At 44.0% G+C, this 21,970-nt stretch overlaps 1 protein-coding gene across 8 annotated transcripts in view; it reads left to right on the top strand.

The window, feature by feature from the left end:
• LOC122561323 (CREB3 regulatory factor-like) overlaps positions 1–21,970 on the top strand; it is a 161,074-nt gene that overhangs the window by 50,612 nt on the left and 88,492 nt on the right. Inside the window, exon 3 of one of the 8 annotated variants that reach the window (XM_087998739.1) lies at positions 5,808–5,986. The exons of the other annotated variants lie outside the window; for them this stretch is intronic. The gene's annotated coding sequence lies outside the window, so the exon portion shown is untranslated. The remainder of the gene's footprint in view (positions 1–5,807; positions 5,987–21,970) is intronic. 8 annotated transcript variants of the gene reach the window in all.

Genomic DNA, 21,970 nt, shown 5'->3' with positions numbered 1-21,970 from the left:
CTAGTGGTGGTGAAGTGCGCTATATAAATGCAGTTTTTTCACCCCCCCCCCCCCCCCCCCCCGCCTTTTTGCGTTCTATAGCAGCTGTGGTTGTGTGTGGCCAACCCTGGTACCTCTTGTTTCTCTCCTGAAAGTTGTTGTTGTATACACACAGTTAGATAAGCTAAGGAGGATAATGTGGGCTGGATGTTAATATGTGTCTCATTGCAGTCCATGTGATTTAATAGTTTGACAATGTTCTGTGAAGTACATCTCTCAGGAATTGTTATTTATAAATAATGAGCTGTCTCCAGTGTCAAATCAACTGGAAGAGCTTGGAGCATTCTTGCTAGACTGGACAATATTCATTAATGGGAGCAATCAAAGAAGACCTGGCTAGATTTAACAAGCAGCGCAATGCCAAACTACACAGTGTATAAAACCCTAGATTCATGCCTTGGGCAATGCCGGTTGCTTGCTCTTAATACAGACTGAGGAAGCTGCAAAGAGGACAGGCCGAGCATTTACAAAGCACCTTTCATCACCTCTCAGATCAGTGCATGTTGCAGCAGGGACCACATCTGAAAGATTGCTCTGATGTCAGCATTGCAGCATTTGTGCACAGTAAACTTCCACAATGTGCTAACAACCAATTTTTGTTTATATTTACTCCTGGGATGTGGGTTTCACCAGCTGGGCCCAGCATTTATTGCCCGCCCCTAGTTGCCCCTTGAGAAGGTGGGGGTGAGCTGCCTTCTTGAACCACTGCAGTCTACTTGCTGTGGGTTGATCCACAATGCCATTAGTGAGGGAATTCCAGGATTTTGACCCAGTGACATGAAGGAATGGCGAAATGTTTCCAAGTCAGGATGGTGAGTGGCTCGGAAGGTGGTATTCCCATGTATCTGCTAGCCTTTGTCTTTCTCAATGGAAGTGGTCATGAATAACCCGTTTTTAGTGATGTGGAGAGAGGGGTAGATTTTGGCCAAGAAACTGAGGAAGCCTCCTCTGCTCCTTTTGGACATTAGTGCCACGAGTTTTTATTTACATCCACCTGAGAAAGCGGATGGAGCATTGGTGTGAGAGCCCACCCAGAAGACAGCGCTACCAGCCATGCTGGATTCCCTCAGTATGGCACTGAGACATCAGTCTAGATTTTAGCAGACCATCAAAGCAGGATTCAGCATTTCCAGGCTGCAGTGTAGAAATGTGACTATGTTCCCATTCTTGATGTGGTTTCACAACACTGCTCTCTGCCTCCCACAGACAGAGACCCAGACACACGCACACCCACCAACACTGACACCATTTCTAGTTGAGTAGTAATTGTGGATATCAGCTGATTGACTCCATAGTGCGTGGTTTTGTAGTTTTCAGTAGTCAAGGTGAAAGACCTTGCAAATAGTCTGCAAAAACCTACCTTTCTTAAAATGAACAATGGCTCTTACAAACAGTGTTGAGTGCAGAAACTCCTGGACTGCTGCATTGAGGAACAGCAACTTGAGACACAAGATGAAACAGTGGGTGAGAGGAAAATGCTTCACCTGCTCAATTTTCAAGGTGTTTTAGGAATTTATTATACCTTCAGACAGCACCAGCATTCCAGGTTCGATTCCAGCCTTAGGCGACTGTGTGTGTGGAGCTTGTACATTCTCCCCGTGTCTGCGTGAGTTTCCTCCGGGTGCTCCAGTTTCCTCCCACAGTCCAAAGATGTGCAGGTCAGGTGAATTGGCCATGCTAAATTGCCCGTAGTGTTAGGTGCATTAGTCAGAGGGAAATGGGTCTGGGTGGGTTACTCTTCGGAGGGCCGGTGTGGACTTGTTGGGCCGAAGGGCCTGTTTCCACACTGTAGGGAATCTAATCTAATCTAAACATGAGAAACAGGAGTAGGTTGATTGGCCCCTTGATCCTGTGTCACCATTTTATACAATCATGTCTGACCTAATTCAGGCCTGAACTCCTGCTTTCCATAACCCTTTATCCCGTTACTAATTACAATTCGGTCTAACTTCTCCTCAAATTTGTTCATGTCCACCACTCTGGGGTATTGAATTATACAGATTTACAATGAGAAAAGTAGATTGAGGTGTGCATAATTAAAGATTATCGTCACAATTAAATCCAGCGAGGAATTCAAGGGGATGTTACTTTCCTGGTGAAAGCTCTCACAAGTGAGAATTTAGTACTTGCTACTTCAGGAATTGGTTGAGATGATACATTTAAGGGGAAACTTTATTGCTGGAACAGCACAGCAGGCAGCATCCAGGGAACAGGAGATTCGACGTTTCGGGCACAGGCCCTTCTTCAGGAAAGCTAGTGGTTAGATGAGGGAATGGAGGACTGTGCGGATAGAGAATTGAGAAGAATAATGGGGGTGCAATCTCCTAGAAACATATAAAATCCTGATGGGACTGGACAGGCTAGATGCAGAAAGAATATTCCCGACGTTGGGGAAATCCAGAATTTAGGGTCATAGTCTAAGAATAACAGGTAAACCATTCAGGATTGAGATGAGGAAGAATTTCTTCACTCAGAGTTGTGAACCTGTGGAATTCTCTCTCACAGAAAGCTGTTGGGGCCAGTTCATTAGATATATTTAAGAGGGAGCTGGACGTGGCCCTTGCGACTGAAGGGATCAAGGGAGACTGAGTGGGAATGGGACACTGAGATTACATGATCAACCGTGATCATATTGAATGGTGGTGCAGGCTTGAAGGGGCCAAATGGCCTACTCCTGCACCTTTTTTTTTCTATGTTTTTTTGTTTCAATGCAATGTCTGAAGAAAGTGGAATATACAAAGAAGAGAAGGATTGGTGGGGGTGTGAGGGGAGGGTAATGGACATAGACCAGTGTTGGTACTTTAATGCCTCTGTGTCAACTGTGGTGCTGCTTCCAAGTGAGAGAAGAGGATTCAGCGTCTGCTCAGAGCAAGGAAACTGCTGAGTCACTGGCTGCTTGGCTGTCATCTGGTCTGCTGTGTTGTGCTGTGCTGACTGATGTGTCACTCACTGACACTGTCAGTGACTGGCTGCTACTAACCACATGATCAATACACTGAGCCTGGCTTGTGACTGTTCAAGGTAGCCAGGGCAAGACCAGCTTCAATCCGTCCGTGAGTGAAGGTTTTATATATACAACAAAAGTAAATAGGGAATTTGTATTTTGGCCCAAGTGTGGAAGCTGATAGACTTGGACACCTGTCACTAGTGCCTCAGAGCGTACAGTCAGGAATAGTTGTCCCAGCTGTAACTTGTACATGGGATTGATTGGGGTCTGTAGTTCCCCTTTGGCTCGGTGTGCAAGCTGGGGTGGCCTCCCCTTCGGTCACCCTTCATGTTAAATGGACCTTTCATGAGCTCCTGCCACTTTGGGCGCAAATTTGTATCTTTGGAATTTTTTTTACTGGTTAATATTTAGTTGACAGGAAAGGGCTGGATCACTCACTCTGGATTTGAATGGTTGCAACAACAAACAAAAACCCACTAGTCCCATGATGCTATTTATATCTTAATGCCTTAAAGGGTTGATGCACAGTCTATGATCAGGTTAGTTGACCTGTGCACACTCTGGCTTGTCGTCTTTCTCTAATGTTTTTAAGGTTGGCTGTTTAGGGGCTGCTTGAATTACTTTCAGTCGGAATTTCGGTGTAAAGCAATGAAGGACAGAAACGTTTGGACTGCAGATCAGGGAAGGGGAGTAATTGGGTAAGGGGCAAATAAGACTCCCGACACTGTAATTCAAATGTCATATTGTTTTTGTGCTTCAAACTTCAGGTGTCTGGACAGAGAATGAACCGGCAGCAATTTTCTCTGTATTTCTAATATTCCCCCCCCCCCCCCCCCCCCCCATCACCTCCTTGCCACTCTGAATTCCTTGTTTAGTGTTAGAGATAAGGAAATGATGGAGAAATTGGATTTGAATTAGCTGGAATATGAAGTGCATTGGCATAAATTCTTTTACTTTAAAAGGAAACTGCACTGATACGCTGAATAAATCTGATGACTGTGATCAATGCAGAGAAGGTGGTGTTGAGGTGGTGTTAATGCACTTCAGTTGTTGGTCTGGTCTGAAGATTGGAAAGTGATGGATGATCATTTTTGGGGGCCGCGAAGTGCAAAGCTGATTGGCTTGAGGTGGCTGTGGGGTGTGGGATGTTTCAGTGAGGTTGAGTTCCCCTTTCTTTTACCTGTTTGTGTGTATGCTGCTGGGTGCAATTGTTGGAATCTGCACAAAAAGATTGGAAATCTGAAACCAACACAGAAAAGGCTTGAGAAACTCGACAGGTCTGGCAGGATCTGTGAAGAGAGAAACAGAGTTAATGTTTAGAGTCTGGTTTAACTCTTGTTCAGAATTTTAAATATCAGTGAGAAATTACCCAAAGTAACTTGAACTCTCATTTCCAGTGAACCTTGACACAAGTTTAGAGGGCATAGGTTTAGGGTGAGAGGGGAAAGCTATAAAAGAGACCCAAGGGACAACTTTTTCATGCAGAGGGTGGTACGTGTATGGATTGAGCTGCCAAACGAAGTGGTGGAGGGTGGTACAGTTGCAACATTTAAAAGGCATTTGGATGGGTATATGAATAGGAAGAGTTTGGAGGGATATGGGTGGGTGCTGGCAGGTGGGACTAGATTGGGTTGCACTATCTGCTGGGCATGGATGAGTTGGACCGAAGGTTCTGTTTCCGTACTACACGTCTCTATGACTCTATATGAGGAACACAAATCAGGCTAGGTCCCCATTACAATGTAAAGGTGCATTGGTTCGAGAAGGCTGTTTTTAAATTGTCTCATTTTCATTAGGTGCACAGACACTAGTAGAGATGTTTTAGAAGTCATTGTCAAAATAAAAATTTGGAGCTGATTGTACATTGATGAAATTGGATCATTTTAAATTTAAATTATGTAATTTTCAGCTTATGGAGCTGGAGTTTAATACTTGGCTTTGAAGATAAATCCAATGTTTAATGTAGAAATCACACTGCTCCAGGTTACTCCTCTTAAAGATGTCAAGGAATACTTTATTAATGGGGAGGGTTAAAATATAGTCTACTGTACCCAATTTCACTGCCCAATTATGGATGCTCATGAATTATTTTATGTTTTTGAAATTTTCCCTAAGCACTTGAATGAGTTGGAGAATTTGAAATGGGTTTTATCTGGAAGTAAAACCTGGATTTGAAATATCACACTGAAGCTGTCTGATTAAATGACCCAGACGGATTCAGATGGTAATGTCTTTCTCCAGGAAGAAATCCTGCTGTTCTGGCTTTTACATAAATTCACACGACAATCATAGACTCCTGCCTCCCCCCTGAAATTTAGTAATGAGAAACTCTGCATTTAAACTACTGCATAGAGTGACTCGCGCAAAAACCCGACATTGACTCGGTGACAAAAGACCCATCAGCATCTTTCTCCAATTATGTTGCCCAATTACCACCCTCGTCAACAGTTATTGGCTGGAAAAGAGTAAAATCTACATCAGCTAACCACCAACTTCATTAATTTAATTAAAACAGACATACAATTCACACCGTTTGGTTATGAAAAGGCTAACAACAGGCATACAATTCATACAAGACTAAAATCTATGCGCACACCCACTAGGTTTCTATGACGTTCCCTGAACAGTCAAAGAATTTAAAGGCTAATACCTGAGAATAGGAGTTCATGCTGACCAGGTGATTTCCCCAAGTACTCGGTTGATCTCCGGAGTTGTTGTTGCTGGCATGCCCAAAATCCTTTTTACTTATGTTCCTGAACTGTGGTGTCTTACTCTTCATTGGTTCTGGCTCATCTGCTGAGCCTGTGTCTTTTCGTTATAGGCTCTGGCCCAAGGACACAGTTAGGATGACCTCATTACATTTTCACCAAATAAGGATTTACACCTTTATGTCATCTCTGAGTGATCTGGTTCGAGACAGCCCAAGCCTGCAGCTGGGGCCCGGGTAACTTCAGTTCACGAGTTTGCTGTTCTTATGTGTGGGCAGCCCCAGCCAACAAGGTGAGGACTGGGGGATGGCTGATAAATAGCAGTGATGCCAATCTCCCCAAGTCTGAATGCATCTTGAGAGAAATGTATTTTGCATTAGTATTACTGTGGAAAAAGGTCTTGGAAGATACAGAATGTAAGGAAATAGATGGTGACATCTTGAAAAATGTCCATATTGAAGAGGAGGAAGAGCTGGATGTTTTGAAACGCACGAAGGTGGATAAATCCCCAGGACCTGATCAGGTGTACCATAGAACTCTGTGGGAAGCTAGAGAAGTGATTGCTGGGCCTCTTGCTGAGATATTTGTATCATCGATAGTCACAGGTGAGGTGCCGGAAGACTGGAGGTTGGCTAACGTGATGCCACTGTTTAAGAAGGGTGGTAAGGACAAGCCAGGGAACTATAGACCATGAAACTTGAAAGAGTTCAGAAAAGATTTACAAGGATGTTCCTGGGTTGGAGGATTTGAGCTATAGGGATAGGCTGAACAGGTGGGGCTGTTTTCCCTGGAGCGTTGGAGGCTGAGGGGTGACCTTATAGAGGTTTACAAAATTATGAGGAGCATGGATAGGATAAATAGACACAGTCTTTTCCCTGGGGTCGGGGAATCCAGAACTAGAGGACATAGGTTTAGAGTGAGAGGGGAAAGATATAAAAGAGACCTAAGGGGCAACTTTTTCATGCAGAGGGTGGTACATGTATGGAATGAGCTGCCAGAGGAAATGGTGGAGGCTGGTACAATTGCAACATTTAAAAGGCATTTGGATGGGTTTATGAATAGGAAGGGTTTGGAGGGATATGGGCCGGGTGCTGGCAAGTGGGACTAGATTGGATTGGGATATCTGGTCGGCATGGGCGGGTTGAACCGAAGGGTCTGTTTCCACACTGTACATCTCTATGACTCTATGACTGTGAATGCTTGCCACTTCCTGCTTGCCTGTCATCCTTGGTACATTTCCTGCTTTCTGACGTTCTGGGTTACTGCCCTGTTTGTGGGATCCTGACTGAGTCGCATGTTATTGGGTGTCTGCTGCGGTAAGGAGGCAGCAAAGTGCCTGGCTCTCCCTGACTCTGTATGTCAAAGTTAGACCAATTGGTGCTACAGTGTTCTCTTTCTGATCCCGTTGTCACTCTGGTGGGAATGTGCCTGTCTTGACAACAGCCCATAGCTCACCAAAATCAGTAACTTGTTGTGGATGAGGTATTGTTGGACACATTTATTTACCATACATGTTAAACTATTTTGATGCAGCAGTATTGCCCCTACCTCTAGGCCAGAAGACACAGGTTCAAGTCCTGCCTGCTCCCAGAACCATGTTACAACAGCCCTGTTCAGGGTGAATGAATGTATATATTAATCACTTGGATGAGGAAAATTTGAGGAAGGCAAATGGTGGGAAAGTCCGAATTACTTGGCACATTGTAACACTCAGGGCTATCGGCCAAGTGCTGGTAAATGGGATGAGATAGAAGGTCAGGTGTTTCTCGCATGTTAGTGCTGACTTGATGGTCCAAAGGGTCTCTTCTGCACTCCATGATTCTCTGATTCAATGACGTAGACAAGTGGGTGGGCAAACATTTGGCAGATGGAAGATATGGGAAAATGTGAGGTAATGCACTTTGGAATGAAGAATGGAAGAACTGAATATTGTTTAAATTGAGAAAGACTGCAGAACCATACAGAAGAGCGACTTGGGAGACTTTGTGCATGAATGACAAAAAGCTAGCATCTAAATTCAGTGGGTAACTGGGAAGGCAAATGGAATGCTGGCCTTTATTTCCGAGGGAGTAGAATATAAAAGTAAGGAGGTAGTGCTAAAACTATACAAGGTACAGTCAGACCTCAGCTGGAATATTGTGAATTTACATGTGCCATTGATAATCGCACGAGACAGTAATATACCGATAATAAAACAGTGATGCAGGAAGCTCAAGTGAAACATAGTTCTATCTGATCTAGTCTCTCTCCATATGTCTGTCCTGATATTCCAAGAATTAGCCTGCTAAACTGAGACTATACTCATTGGAATTTAGAAAAATGAAGGGTGGAATCATATAGAAACAAATAACATTATGAAGGGAATGGATAAGTTGGAAGCAGGGAGGTTGTTTCCACTGGCAGGTGAAACTAGAACTAGGGGGCATAGCCTCAAAATAAGGATTATGAATCTATGGAATTTCCTGCCCATTGAAGCAGTTGAGACTATCTTGTTGAATGTTTTTAAGGAAAAGATAGATTATTGAACAGTAAAGGAATAATGGTTATGGTGAACAGGTGGGTAAGTGGAGCTCAGTCCATGTAAAGATCAGCCATTGATTGAATAGTGGGACAGATTCAGTGGGCCAGATGGCCTACTCCTGCTCCTATTTCTTATGTTCTTATGTAAACTGCAATTTTTAAACCTTCAATGGAGAGGTCAGACGCTGCCATGGTTTAACCTTTCATCTGGATAATGGAGTTTGTGACAATGTAACACTTTTTCAGCTTTGCACAGTGAGTGTCAGCCTGGGTTTCCTGATAGGAGTCTAAATCTATGACCTTCATGGTGAGAGGAGTTGCCTACTGAGCTGACGTAGGGGAACAGGGTCACTCGAGAGTTAGGTTCAACAAGTAATAAACATTACAACATGGCAGGAATACTTGTTAGAGGTTTAGTGCAAGTTGCATCAGCTGAGTGTTAGTGGTGACAGAGAAACTCATTCAGTGAAAGTGAAGATTTCTTTAATGACATATGTCAATCCTCACTTTCTCCCTGTGTCAGTTTGTGTAATAGGTGTGAGAGTGAGTCTGTCTAGACTTGTTTGCCTCTGTGTCAGGTTACCTGCTCAACAAATGAGCTGGTGTAGGCCATTCAGTCGTGCAAGCTTGCCCTGCCATTCAGTGAGATGGTAGCTGATCTAATTTTAGCCTCAGCTGTACCTGCATGCCCCACTAATCTTTCATTACCTTGGGAATCAAAAATCTATCTATCTCTGCCTTAAAAATATTGAAAAACTCTGCATCCACTGCCTTTTGAAAAAGGGAATAACAAAGACTCTCAACCGTCTGACAGAAAAAATGTTTACTCATCTCTTAAATGGTTGACTCCTTATTTTTAAACTATAACTCCTAGTTCTAGGTTCTCTCACATAGAGCACGGAAACAGACCCTTCAGTCCAATTCGTCGATGATATCCTAAATTAATCTAGTCCCATTTGTCAGCATTTGGTCCGTATCCTTTTAAACTCTTTCTATTTATGTGCCCATATAGATATATTTTAAATGTTGTAATTGTACCAGCCTCCCACCACTTCCTCTGGCAGCTCATTCCACCCATTGCATGAAAACGTTGCCCCTTAAGTCCCTATGAAATCTTCCCACTCTCACTTTAAACCTACGCCCTTGAGTTTTGGACTGCTCTACCCTGTGGAAAAGACCTTGTCTATTCACCCTATCCATGCCCCTCATGATTTTGTAAACCTCTATAAGGTCACCCCTCAGCCTCCGAAGCTCCAGGGAAAACAGCTCCAGCCTATTCAGACTCTCCATTTAGCGCAAAATCCTCCAACTCTGGAAACATCCTTGTAAATCTTTTCTGAGCCCTTTCAAGTTTCGCAACATCTTTCTTGTAACAGGGAGACCAGAACTGAATGCAATATTCCAAAAGTGGCCTAACCAATATCTTGTACAGCCTCGATGTGACCTCCCAACTCCTATACTCAATGCACTGACCAATAAAGACAAGCGTACAAACACCTCCTGTCTACCTGCGACTCAATCTTCAAGGAACTATGAACCTGCACTCCAAGGTTTCTTTGTTCTGCAATACTTCCCAGGACTTTACCGTTAAGTGTATAAATCCTCCCCTGATTTGCTCTACCAAAATGTAACATCTCACATTTACCTAATTTGAGACAGCATCCTTTCTAAATCCCCTCAGTCGAGTCCATTCAGTTTTTTTATAGTTTCAATTAAGCCTCCTCTGACTCCAGAGGTTACAGACTTGAAGAATGTTGTGCTGGAAAAGCACAGCCGGTCAGGCAGCATCCGAGGAGCAGGAAAATCGACATTCTGGTGATTCTCCTGCTCTTTGGATGCTGCCTGACCTGCTGTGCTTTTCCAGCACCACACTCTCGACTGTGAACTCCAGCATCTGCAATCCTCACTTTCTTTCAGGGGGTACAGGCCTAGCCTTTCCTCACAAGGTAATCCACTCATTCCAGGTATTAGTCTCATAAACGTGTTCCCGACATGTTAACATACTGTAACCAGTGACCTGTGCTGTACACAGTACTCCAGATACCGTCTCACAAATTCCCTCTACTACTGAAGTATAACTCCCTACTCTTGCATTCAATTCCCCTTGCAATAAACCATTATCATTCTGCTAGCTCTCCTGATGACTCGCTGTACCTGCAGACTAACCTTTTACAAAATAGACCATAAAGTTGACCTCGCTCCTGCACAACTATCCATTTCCCTTGGTTCAGCTCAGACGAAAAGTAGCCAGATTCTATTCCATGACATCTTGTGCTGTAGGTTCTCCAGCAATGATGCTTCATCTTCAGCCAAGTCTATGTGGTGGCCTCGGGAACTTACTACAGCTAGGTGCTTCTGTTTGTGCCCATTCCATGACTGACTGACTGCGTGTCAAACCACTCCCTCCCCTTCCTGCTGTAAAATTTCCAATCAAATTCTTCTGGTCATGTGGATTGAAATAATAGGAAATGTGACAGTTCCAGCTGGCATTGTCTGCTGTGATTGGTCCCAGTGGATACTAGCTCAGTGAGGCCATTCTTCCCTTTAATGTCAGAAGGTCATAGGTTCACACCCAACTTTAGAATCTGTAATCTGGGCATCACATCACTGCGCTTAGAGTGTAAGTGTTACAGGAAACACCTTATCTCATAAACTGTCTGATTTGTATCTTTTAAACTATTCATAAGTATCATTGTAAATCTTTTCCTTCAACCAAATAATCAATCAACATCTCGTTTTTGTCCCAACTATTGTTTGTTTCCTAGGGCAGGGATATTTTTACTCGCTAATATGCTCTGTTTTCAGTTGGAACTCTCTGAATACTAATCCTGCATTGGCCCTGTTGGGAAAGAGCACCTCCTATTGATTCATTGAAATTTTATGTGCTCTTTCTTCCCCTCCCCTTTCTCAATTCAGTTGGATTTGCCCATCCTCCACCCTTTACGTTATTGTAGTGAATTCACTCCCAGTGTACACATCCGAAAGGAAGGACTCTTGTGTTGCAGCAGTAATGTCCTCTAGGCCAGGAGGCCCAGTTTCAAGTCCCAGAGGGTTGTCACATTTTCTAACCAACCTGTTCAGAGAGAGATTGCAAACATAGATACTATCTCAGTCTATGAGCTGAAACCTTTCTCTATTCCCTGCCACATAGCACGAAGTGAACACAGCGAAAAGAAGAGACTCTGTTTAAGAAGGAAAAGCACCTTTTCTGATGAGGTCAGGCTAATGTATGTACAGCACAGAAACTGACTTAGAGTTGTTGGGGGCCAAATGATGTGTTTATGCTCCACTTGAGCTTCCTGCTGCTTTATCACCAGTATATTCCCATGAAGCGCATGTTTATCAACCTGCATTTAAAGTCTTAAAGCTGAGGGTTAGGCTATCTACGTTTTTGGTCTATCCAGAAACGTTTTGTTGAGTAAATGATATGAAACTTATTTCATGACAGTTACAGTTTACAAGTTGTATGAATGTGACTTGCAATACTATGGAGACAGCTAGGAGTACACTAACCTCAGGCCTGTCTCCCTCAAGTTCCTCCTTTTCATCAAAACCCCTGTGATATCAGTATTAACTTATTCAGACCCAAGTACAGGATTCTACACAAGAAACTGTTCCATTGGCAGATTGCATTTCTGAACTGGATTTGCCAGTCTCTGTTTATGCAAACAGAGCTCATTCCTCCGTTTACATTGTCAATACTCTTTTACAAAGAAAAGTCAACCATACAAGCCGTAGCGTGAAGTTTTGAATCCCAAGCCCCGTAAATGCTTTCCTTTATCCCCGTATTTTGTTGGCTGCTTCATAAAATAAAAGCTCATTCTCTTGTCACTCTGAAATGTGATTAGCATTTCCCATGACTATAATAAAACAACAAGGAACAAGAGTAGGCCACTCGGCCCTTCGAGACTGCTCCGCCTTTCAACAAGATCATGGCTGACTTGAATTTGACCCCAGCTCTACATTCCTGCCTGTCCCCCGCAATATTCAGGCTGTGTCAATAATAAGGTCTATTGATTTGCTCTGAGTAGGAGCGGTTTCAAAAACAACAAACATTCTGAATTCTGTAGTCAAGATTAAAGTGGTGCTGGAAAAGCACAGCAGGTCAGGCAGCATCCGAGGAGCAGGAAAATTGACATTTTGGGCAAAAGCCTTCCATGTCCTTCTGAATGGAAATGAATGTAAAACATAGATTATGAATAAAAACTGCAAGTGGAAACACTCATTGGATCATTCAGCATCTGTGGGGAGAAACATGGTTCACTGAACTGAGTTTGTCTGGTAAGGTTTGCAAGGGACGGTCTTGTATAATGATCTGAAAGGGTTAATACTGAGGTATATCTTTAGCATTGCCCACTATGCGTCACCATTTAGTAGGTGAAAAGCCTAGGATTGTGAAGAAGTAAAGTTGCCAGAACCCCAGAGGATTGTGGGACTGCTCTCTCATTAGGAGAGAGACTAATGGTGGTGGTTTAACCTGTGTGTCACCATGCCTCAGATGAGGAGAGAGGTTGAAAGTCCTTCATGGTAACTTCAGCCGGTGATGGAAGTTGAACCCACATTGTTGGCAGCCTCTGCATTACAGCCAAGTGAGCTAACTGTGCTCCACCATGGAAGTCCTGCCTTTTAAACCCCGCCCCCATGCCTGAGGTATGGTGACCCTCAGCTGAAACCACAACCTGTCATCTCTCCCCTGATTCGTGGACCTACAATCTAGACCCTCTCCAGATTCCTCCCCTGAAAGAAGATAGCTGCAACAAACTTATTCTAGGATAAGTAATGGACCAAACAGGGTACCTTCATACAACAACATCATCCTGGAAAGTTCCCCTCCAAGCCATTCACCATTCTGACTTGGAAATATATCACCGTTCCTTCGGTTTCACTTGATCAAAATCCTTAATGCCCTTCCTAAGGGCATTGTGGACTGCAGCAGTTCAAGAAGGTAGCTCACTACCACCTTCTCAAGGGCAACTATGGTTAGACAGCCAGCGATGCCCACATCTGTCCTGGTTGACTCTGTTGCAAATAGAGAGACAAATGAGCTGGGAAATGATCCAGCAGCCAGTCTGGAGGTCAATTTCAATCTGAAGGTCCACTGTTTCTTACACTGATTACAAATTGTAACTCCTGACTGATGATCAGATAGGATCAGGAACAACGGGATTGTGATGTTTGAGTTATTAAGCTCACTCCGAACATTCCCTAGTGCATTTCCACTCCTTGGCAGGTTGAAATCTTTTGTCTAACCCCTGGGCAATCACCTCAGTGGGCACCATTTAAACAGGACCTGCAAGTGAACTGAAATTATTACTATCCACTCAGGCTCAAAGGAACCCTGGGGTTTTGAAAGCAAAACAGCTGTATCTTCTGGGGGATTAAACCAAACAGAATGCAAGTCAACCCGACAAAATCCATTAACAATCAGCAACAAAAATAAACAAAATAAATGGATTTACTTACTTTTTAAATGATTTTTTTCCCCCAGCATGTTAAGGCTTTGAGCAGGGAGTTGCTATACAGTCTTCAATTGGTTGGTAATGGTTTTTCTTAATCCTCAGGTCATGATTATGAATCTGACATGAGAGAATTTTGTCCTTAAATCTGTTTGAAATAGGTTTTTATTGATTAACTGTACTCTTTGGAGATGATGGCTTGATGGTATTGTCGCTAGATTATTAATCCAGACACTATTCTGGGGACCTGGGTTTGAATGCAGATGGTGGAATTTGAATTCCGTAAAGAAAAATGTCGAATTAAGGATCTACTGTTGACTGTGAAACCATTGCTGATTTGTCAGAAAAACCAATCTGGCTCACTGATGTCATTCAGGGAAGGACATCTGCCGTCCTTAGCTGATCTGGCCTACATGTGATTCCAGATCCACAGCCATGTAGTTAACCCTCAACTGCCTTCTGAAATGGAGTCGAGAGTGTGGTTTTGGAAAAGCACTGAAGGTCAGGCAGCATCTGAGGAGCAGGAAACTCGACGTTTCAGGCAAAAGCCCTCTGAAATGGCCGAGCAAGCTCTCTGTTCAAGGGCAGTGAGTGACGGATAATGGATGCTGGCCAGTCAGCAGCACCCGTGTTCCATGAGTAAATTAAATAAAAATCTGTTCTCACATTGGAAATTGGAAATTTGTATGTTTACTGAAATTTCCTGATGATATATCATCTTATAGAGTCATACAGCATGGAAACAGACCCTTCGGTCCAACCAGTTTATGCTGACTGTAATCCCAAACTAAACTAGTCCTACCTGCCTGCAATTGGCTCAGATCCCTCCAGATCTTTCTTATTCATGTGCTTATTCAAATATTGTAACTGTACCTGCATAAATGACCTCCTCTAGAAGTTCATTCCATACATGAACCACTTGCTGTGTTTAAACAAAAATTGCCCCTCACAATTTTTAACTCTTTCCACTGTCACCTTAAAAATATGGCCCCCAGTCTTGAAAGCCCCACCACAGGGAAAAGACACCTGCCTTATCTATGCCACTCATGATTTTATAAACTTCTATCAGATCACCCCTAAGCTCTAGTGAAAGAAGTCCCAGCCTATCCACCCTCTCCTTATAACTCAAACCCTCCATTCCTGGCAAATTTCTAGTAAATCTCTTCTGAAGCCACTCCAGCTTAATAATGTCCTTTCTATAACTGGGAGACCAGAACTGCACACAGTACTCCAGAAAATGTCTCACCAATGGGCTGCACTACCTCAACGTGACATCCCAACTCCTGTACTCAAAGGTCCGAGCAATGAAGGCTAGAGTGCTAAATGCCTACTTAAAACTCTGTCTACATGTGATGCAAACTTTAAAGACATATGTACTTGATCCCCTAAGTCTCTCTGTTCCACAAGACTACCCAAGGCCTTACTTTTAACTGTAGAAGTCCTGCCCCAGTTTGTTTTACTGAAATGCAATACCTTGCATTTATATGAATTAAACTCCACCTTATTCTCTTAAATCATCAAAAAAACATTTGTTTTAGCAGAGAGAGCAATTGGTGAATGATTGGTAAGTTAACCTTGCATAAACTTAGATTTGCTTAAGAACTGGTTAACTTTATTGTTGTTCTTCATGAAGCCAATTTGTTTAGTTGCTGTCAGGTGACAGAGACTATGCCGGAAGTGTTTCCGCTTAATATATGGCCCAAATTAACAGCCTCAGAGATAACATGGCAAGTAAACTTGTGATAATTTGCTGGTTGGTTTACTTTTGCCACTGGTGTTTGTTTCTGAGAATGCTGCTAGAAGCTTGGGTAAAACATACACATTGTCCTTGAATAGGTTAGTCATCCAATTACCTGTCATAGAACAAAGTGACTCTGTGCTGCATGACGTGCAAGTTAACTCTGCTCGTTCTTAAGGAGCCTCTTTGTTGCCTCTTTTAAATAGTGGATGATCTTTGGAGTATCGTTCAGTTACCTTAGTTACCAAGGTGAAGGATTTTGTTTTACATTCAAAATACGACTACTGAAAGTAATTCTTTAAATTACAGGTACAATAAATACATCACCCCCTCCCTTGTACAGCACAGAAATAGACTGTTGGATGTAATCCTAGAATCCCAACAGTGTGGGAACAGATCCTTCGGCCCAGCAAGTGCACACTGACCCTCTGAAGAGTCATCCACCCAGACCCCCATTCCCCTACATTTACCCCTGACTAATGCACCTAACCTACACATTCCTGAACACTATGGGCCAATCCACCTGACCTGCACACCTTTGGACAGTGGGAGGAAACCAGAGCACCCAGAGGAAACCCACGCAAACACTGGGAGAACGCGCAAACTCCACACAGACAGTTGCCCAAGGCTGGAATCGAACTCGGGTCCTTGGTGCTGTGAGGCAGCAGTGCTGACCACTGAGCCACATTGCCACACAGACTGTTTCACCAATCGGGCAAAAGTGAGGACTGCAGGTGTTGGAGATTAGCGTCAAGTGTGTGGTGCTGGAAAAGCACAGCAGGTCAGGCAGCGTCCAAGGAGCAGGAAAATTGACGTTTTGGGCAAATGCCCTTCATCAGGAATGAAGGTGGGAGCCTCAGGGTTGGAGAGATAAATGGTGGGGGGAAGGTAGCCGAGAGTGCAATAGGTGGGTGGAGGTGGGGGTAAAGATGATAGGTCATGTCCGTGTCATTTCTTTGAGTTATCTATTAGTCCATCTTCTCTTTTTTTTCTCTTTCCTGATTAACTTTTCAGGTTTCTCACTTTCAAGTGATGATTTAGTTTCCTTTTGGAGGCTACTGTTGAATCGGTTGTCGCCACTTTATTTTTTTTTGGGCGGTTCATAACTCTTTGCATAATACAATAAAATTCTTCTCATCTTTCTGCTCACCCATGCAGCCTCACTCAGGGCCTATGTTTTGTTTGTGCCAGTTATTCTAAACTTATTTCCTCCAGTGCCATCTCTCCTCAGTCCAAATGTAGGCACGATTGAAAAGAAGATACGTAATATTCAGCCGTGTCATGCATTAGCTAGACCACATTTGGGATACAGTGACCGGTTCTGCTCACCATATTTTATTCTTTTTTTTTGGGAGTCCTTGACATTGGTCCAGCTCCCTCAGAGCCAGCTCTCAGAGTGTTTGTTTTTCTTAATATTAACCCCCACACTACCGCCTAACCGCGGTAGTGCTTATTTTTTCCCCAGCACCCATGTTGTGTGTGCAGGTGTGAGACACAAGTTGTACGAATCTTTATTCAATTTCCACCACCAGGACGAAAGGAAACACCCGAGTGGCCAGTGACAAGCAGTGCCCTACACCTCAAAGGGCAACGCTGTGTGTTCAAACAGTGAATGGGAGGGCAGGGATTAAATCAAAATAGAGTTGGTGGGGAAATAATGCACTCCACTCCCTGCAGCGCCCACCTCTCCCTGAACAACTCCAGAGTTTTGGTGGAGACCAAGTGCTCCTTCTACAAGGACACCCGGCTCTAATGTAACCGCGGAAGAGGGGCAGGCAAGTCGGCCCTAACGACCCCCTCCATGGCCTGCTGCCTGGACTTGTTGATGGCCAGTTTGGCCAGGCCCAGGAGCAGACCCACGAGGAGGTCTTCAGACCTGCCCTCCCTCCTCCGTACCGGGTGCCAGAAGATCAGGAGCGTGGGACTGAAGTGCAACCAAAAGCAGAGGAGGAGGTTTTTGAGAAAATCAAAAAGGGAGTGCAAACGCCCACACCCAATATATACGTGGTCCACGGACTCCACAGCGCCACAGAACAAGCAGTTGGGCTGGGAGTCCGTGAACCACCGCAATCTGCGGTTGCAGGGGACTGCTGCGTGCAGCACCCTCCACCCCAGATCCCCGAGAGAAAGGGGGAGGATTCCCGCGTAGAGAGCCCTCCACTGGGGATCCCCACCGCCCGGTGGCAAATGGGCATGCCAAGGCGTGTCCGGACGGTGGATGAGGGAGAAGAGGTGGACGGTGTGCAGCAGCAGTCGATACAGGGCCCGCCTTTTTACGTCCTTAAAAGGGACAAAATTAAAATTCCGGAGGTGGCTCAGGTTGTGGGGCACAGGCTCCCGCAGAAAGTACAGGACTTTGGGGCCAATGTGAAATTCCATCTGGGCTGCTCACCATATTTTAAGCTGGAATTGGAGGCACTGGCAATGGTGCAAAATCGGATTCCTCAGAATGATACCAGAACTGAGAGGTTGTACCTGTCAGGAAAGATTTGAACAGGTTATATCCTTCAACCCAGAAAAGAGAATGCTGAACAGTGCTCCAATAGGACCCTTTAAATCCTTCATAGAGTAGTACAGCAGGGAAACAGACCCTTCGGTCCAACCAATCCATGCTAAACATAATCCCAAATGAAACTAGTCCCAGCTGCCTGCTCATGGCCTATATCCCTCCAAACCTTTCTTATTCATGTATCCAACCAAATTTGTTTTAAATGTTATAATTTTACCTGCCTCCAACACTTCCTCAGGAAGTTCACTCCACATACAAACCACGCTCTGTGTAAAACATTTGCCTTTTATATCTTTTTTTAAATCTCTCTCCACTTAGTTAAAAATGTGCTGCCTAATCGTGTAATTCACCGTCTTAGGGAAAAGACAACTACCATCAACTCCTATCTATGCCTCTCATTACTTTATAAACTTCTGTCAGGTCACCCCTCAACCTCCTGCACTCCAGTGAAAACAGCCTTTGTTGATCACGCAAACCTCCCATACCTGGCAGCATCCTGGTAACTCTGTCATGAAAGGTCTGAGGAATTCTCTATCACAGAAAGGTGTTGGGGCCAATTTGTTAGATATATTCAAGAAGGAGCTGGATGTGGCCAACGTGGTTAAAAAGATCAGGGGTATGGTGAGAAAGTGGGAGTGGGATACTGAAATTGCATGATCAGTGCCATGATCATATTAAATGATGGTGCAGGCTCAAAGAGCCGAATGGCCTACTTCTGCACCTATTTTCTATGCTTTTACGAAAGGATACACGTAGTCATAGAGTCATAGAGATGTACAGCATGGAAACAGACCCTTTGGTCCAACCCGTCCGTGCCAACCAGATATCCCAACCCAATCTAGTCCAACCTGCCAGCATCCGGCCCATATCCCTCCAAATCCTTCCTATTCATAAACCCATCCAAATGCCTTTTAAATGTTGCAATTGTACCAGCCTCCACCACATCCTCTGGCAGCTCATTCCATACATGTACCACCCTCTCCATGAAAGAATTGCCCCTTGGGTCTCTTTTATATCTTTCCCCTCTCACCCTAAACCTATGCCCTCTAGTTCTGGATTCCCCCATCTGAGGGAAAAGACTTTGTCTATTTATCGTATCCATGCCCCTCATAATTTTGTAAACCTCTATAAGGTCACCCCTCAGCCTCCGTCACTCCAGGGAAAGCAGCCCCAGCCCATTCAGCCTCTCCCAAGAGCTCAAATCCTACAACCCTAGCAACATCCTTGTAAATCTTTCTTGAACCCTTTCAAATTTCACAACATCTTTCCGATAGGAAGGAGACCAGAATTGCTCGCAATATTCCAACAGTGGCCTAACCAATGTCCTGTACAGCCGCAACATGACCTCCCAACTCCTGTACTCAATACTCTGACCAATAAAGGAAAGCATACTAAACGCTTTCTTCACTATCCTATCTACCTGCGACTCCACTTTCAAGGAGTGATGAACCTGCACTCCAAGGTCTCTTTGTTCAGCAACACTCCCTAGGACCTTACCATTAAATGTATAAGTCCTGCTAAGATTTGCTTTCCCTAAATGCAGCACCTCGCATTTATCTGAATTAAACTCCATCTGCCACTTCTCAGTCCATTGGCCCATCTGGTCCAGATCCTGTTGTAATTTGAGGTAACCCTCTTCGCTGTCCACTACACCTCCAATTTTGGTGTCATCTGCAAACTTACTAATTGTACCTCTTATGCTCGCATCCAAATCATTTATGTAAATGACAAAAGTTAGAGGACCCAGCACCAATCCTTCTGGCACTGCACTGGTCACAGGCCTCCAGTCTGAAAAACAACCCTCCACCACCACCCTCTGTCTTCTACCTTTGAGCCAGTTCTGTATCCAAATGGCTAGTTCTCCCTGTATTCCATGAGATCTAACCTTGCAAATCAGTGTCCCATGGGGAACCTTGTTGAACGCATTACTGAAGTCCATATAGATCACATCTACTGCTCTACCCTCATCAATCTTCTTTGTTACTTCTTCAAAAAACTCAATCAAGTTTGTGAGACATGATTTCCCATGCACAAAGTCATGTTGACTAACCCTAATCAGTCCTTGCCTTTCCAAATGCATGTACATCCTGTCCCTCAGGATTCCCTCCAACAACTTGCCTACCACTGAGGTCAGGCTCACCGGTCTATAGTTCCCTGACTTGTCTTTACCGCCCTTCTTAAACAGTGGCACCGCGCTTGCCAACCTCCAGTCTTCCGGCACCTCACCTGTGACTATCGATGATACAAGTATCTCAGCAAGAGGCCCAGCAATCACTTCTCTAGCTTCCCACAGAGTTCTCGGGCACACCTGATCAGGTCCTGGGGATTTATCCACCTTTTAACCGTTTCAAGACATCCAGCACTTCCTCCTCTGTAATCTGGACATTTTGCAAGATGTCACCATCTATTTCCCAACAGTCTATATCTTCCATATCCTTTTCCACAGTAAATACTGATGCAAAATATTCATTTAGTATCTCCCCCATTTTCTGTGGCTCCACACAAAGGCTGCCTTGCTGATCTTTGAGGTGCCCTATTCTCTCCCTAGTTACCCTTTTGTCCTTAATATATTTGTAAAAACCCTTTGGATTCTCCTTAATTCTATTTGCCAACGCTATCTCATGTCCCCGTTTTGCCCTCCTGATTTCCCTCTTAAGTATACTCCTACTTCCTTTATACTCTTCTAAGGATTCACTCGATCTATCCTGTCTATACCTGACATATGCTTCCTTCTTTTTCTTAACCAAACCCTCAATTTCTTTAATCATCCAGCATTCCTTATACCTACCAGCCTTCCCTTTCACCCTGACAGGAATATACTTTCTCTGGATTCTTGTTATCTCATTCCTGAAGGCTTCCCATTTTCCAGCCATCCCTTTACCTGCAAACATCTGCCTCCAATCAGCTTTCGAAAGTTCTTGCCTAATACCGTCAAAATTGGCCTTTCTCCAATTTAGAACTTCAACTTTTAGATCTGGTCTATCCTTTTCCATCACTATTTTAAAACGAATCGAATTGTGGCCGCTGGCCCCAAAGTGCTCCCCCACTGACACCTCAGTCACCTGCCCTGCCTTATTTTCCAAGAGTAGGTCAAGTTTTGCACCTTCTCTAGTAGGTACATCCACATACTGAATCAGAAAATTGTCTTGTACACACTTAAGAACTTCCTCTCCATCTAAACCTTTAACACTATGGCAGTCCCAGTCGATGAAGATTTTTCTATTCTTGTGTGTGAAATCAGTATGTGGGCCATAAGTAGAGTTGCTGATCAATCCAATGGGGAATTCATGAAACCCCATCCACCCAGTGAGTGGTTACAATGTAGGATTTACTAATAGTTAGAATGTAGAACTTTCTACCACAAGGGGTAGGGATAGTTGAGTGAGAAGCATAGATGTATTTATCTAACTTTCCATTAAATAAGAGGGGAAAGGGACAGAAGGATATTTTGATAGGGTTACATCATAAAAGATGGAACATGAACATCAGCGTGGATCACTTTGGCCCAATTTTACAGTTTGTACTTAACTACAGGCGGCACTGTGGCTCAGTGGTTAACACTGCTGCCTCACAGCACCAGTGAGATCTCCGGTTCGATTCCAGCCTTGGGCAACTGTCTGTCGGGAGTTTGCACATTCTCCCTGTGTTTGAGTGGGTTTCCTCTGTGTGCTCCGGTTTCCTGCTACAGTCCCAAGATGTGCAGGTCAGGTGAATTAGCCATGGTAAATTGCCCATAGTGTTGGGTGCATTAGTCAGAGGGGCTGGGTGGGTTACTCTTCGGAGGGTCAATGCGGACTTGTTGGGCTGAAGGGCCTGTTTCCACACTGTAGGGAACCTAATCTCATTTGGTCTGGGCAACAGTTTTCAGAATGAGCAGACATGGTGAAGGGGAGATAATTGGCTGACATATCACAAGCTCCACCCAACTGATCTCTTCTACTTTCTAATTAACAATGGTATGAGGGAATGAACAAAGATATAAAATAAAGAATTAACATTTTATTATTTGTAAAGATGACCTTAAAATGCGACTGGAAGTTCAGTCTCTTTTGC

The sequence above is a fragment of the Chiloscyllium plagiosum genome, unplaced genomic scaffold (genome assembly GCF_037043375.1).
Source record: "Chiloscyllium plagiosum isolate Xiang-an unplaced genomic scaffold, Cpla_swu_hap1 HiC_scaffold_22, whole genome shotgun sequence".
Classification (NCBI taxonomy): Eukaryota; Metazoa; Chordata; class Chondrichthyes; order Orectolobiformes; family Hemiscylliidae; genus Chiloscyllium; species Chiloscyllium plagiosum.
Note: the sequence above shows the minus strand (reverse complement) of the source record. Positions and strands in the feature narration are given on the sequence as shown.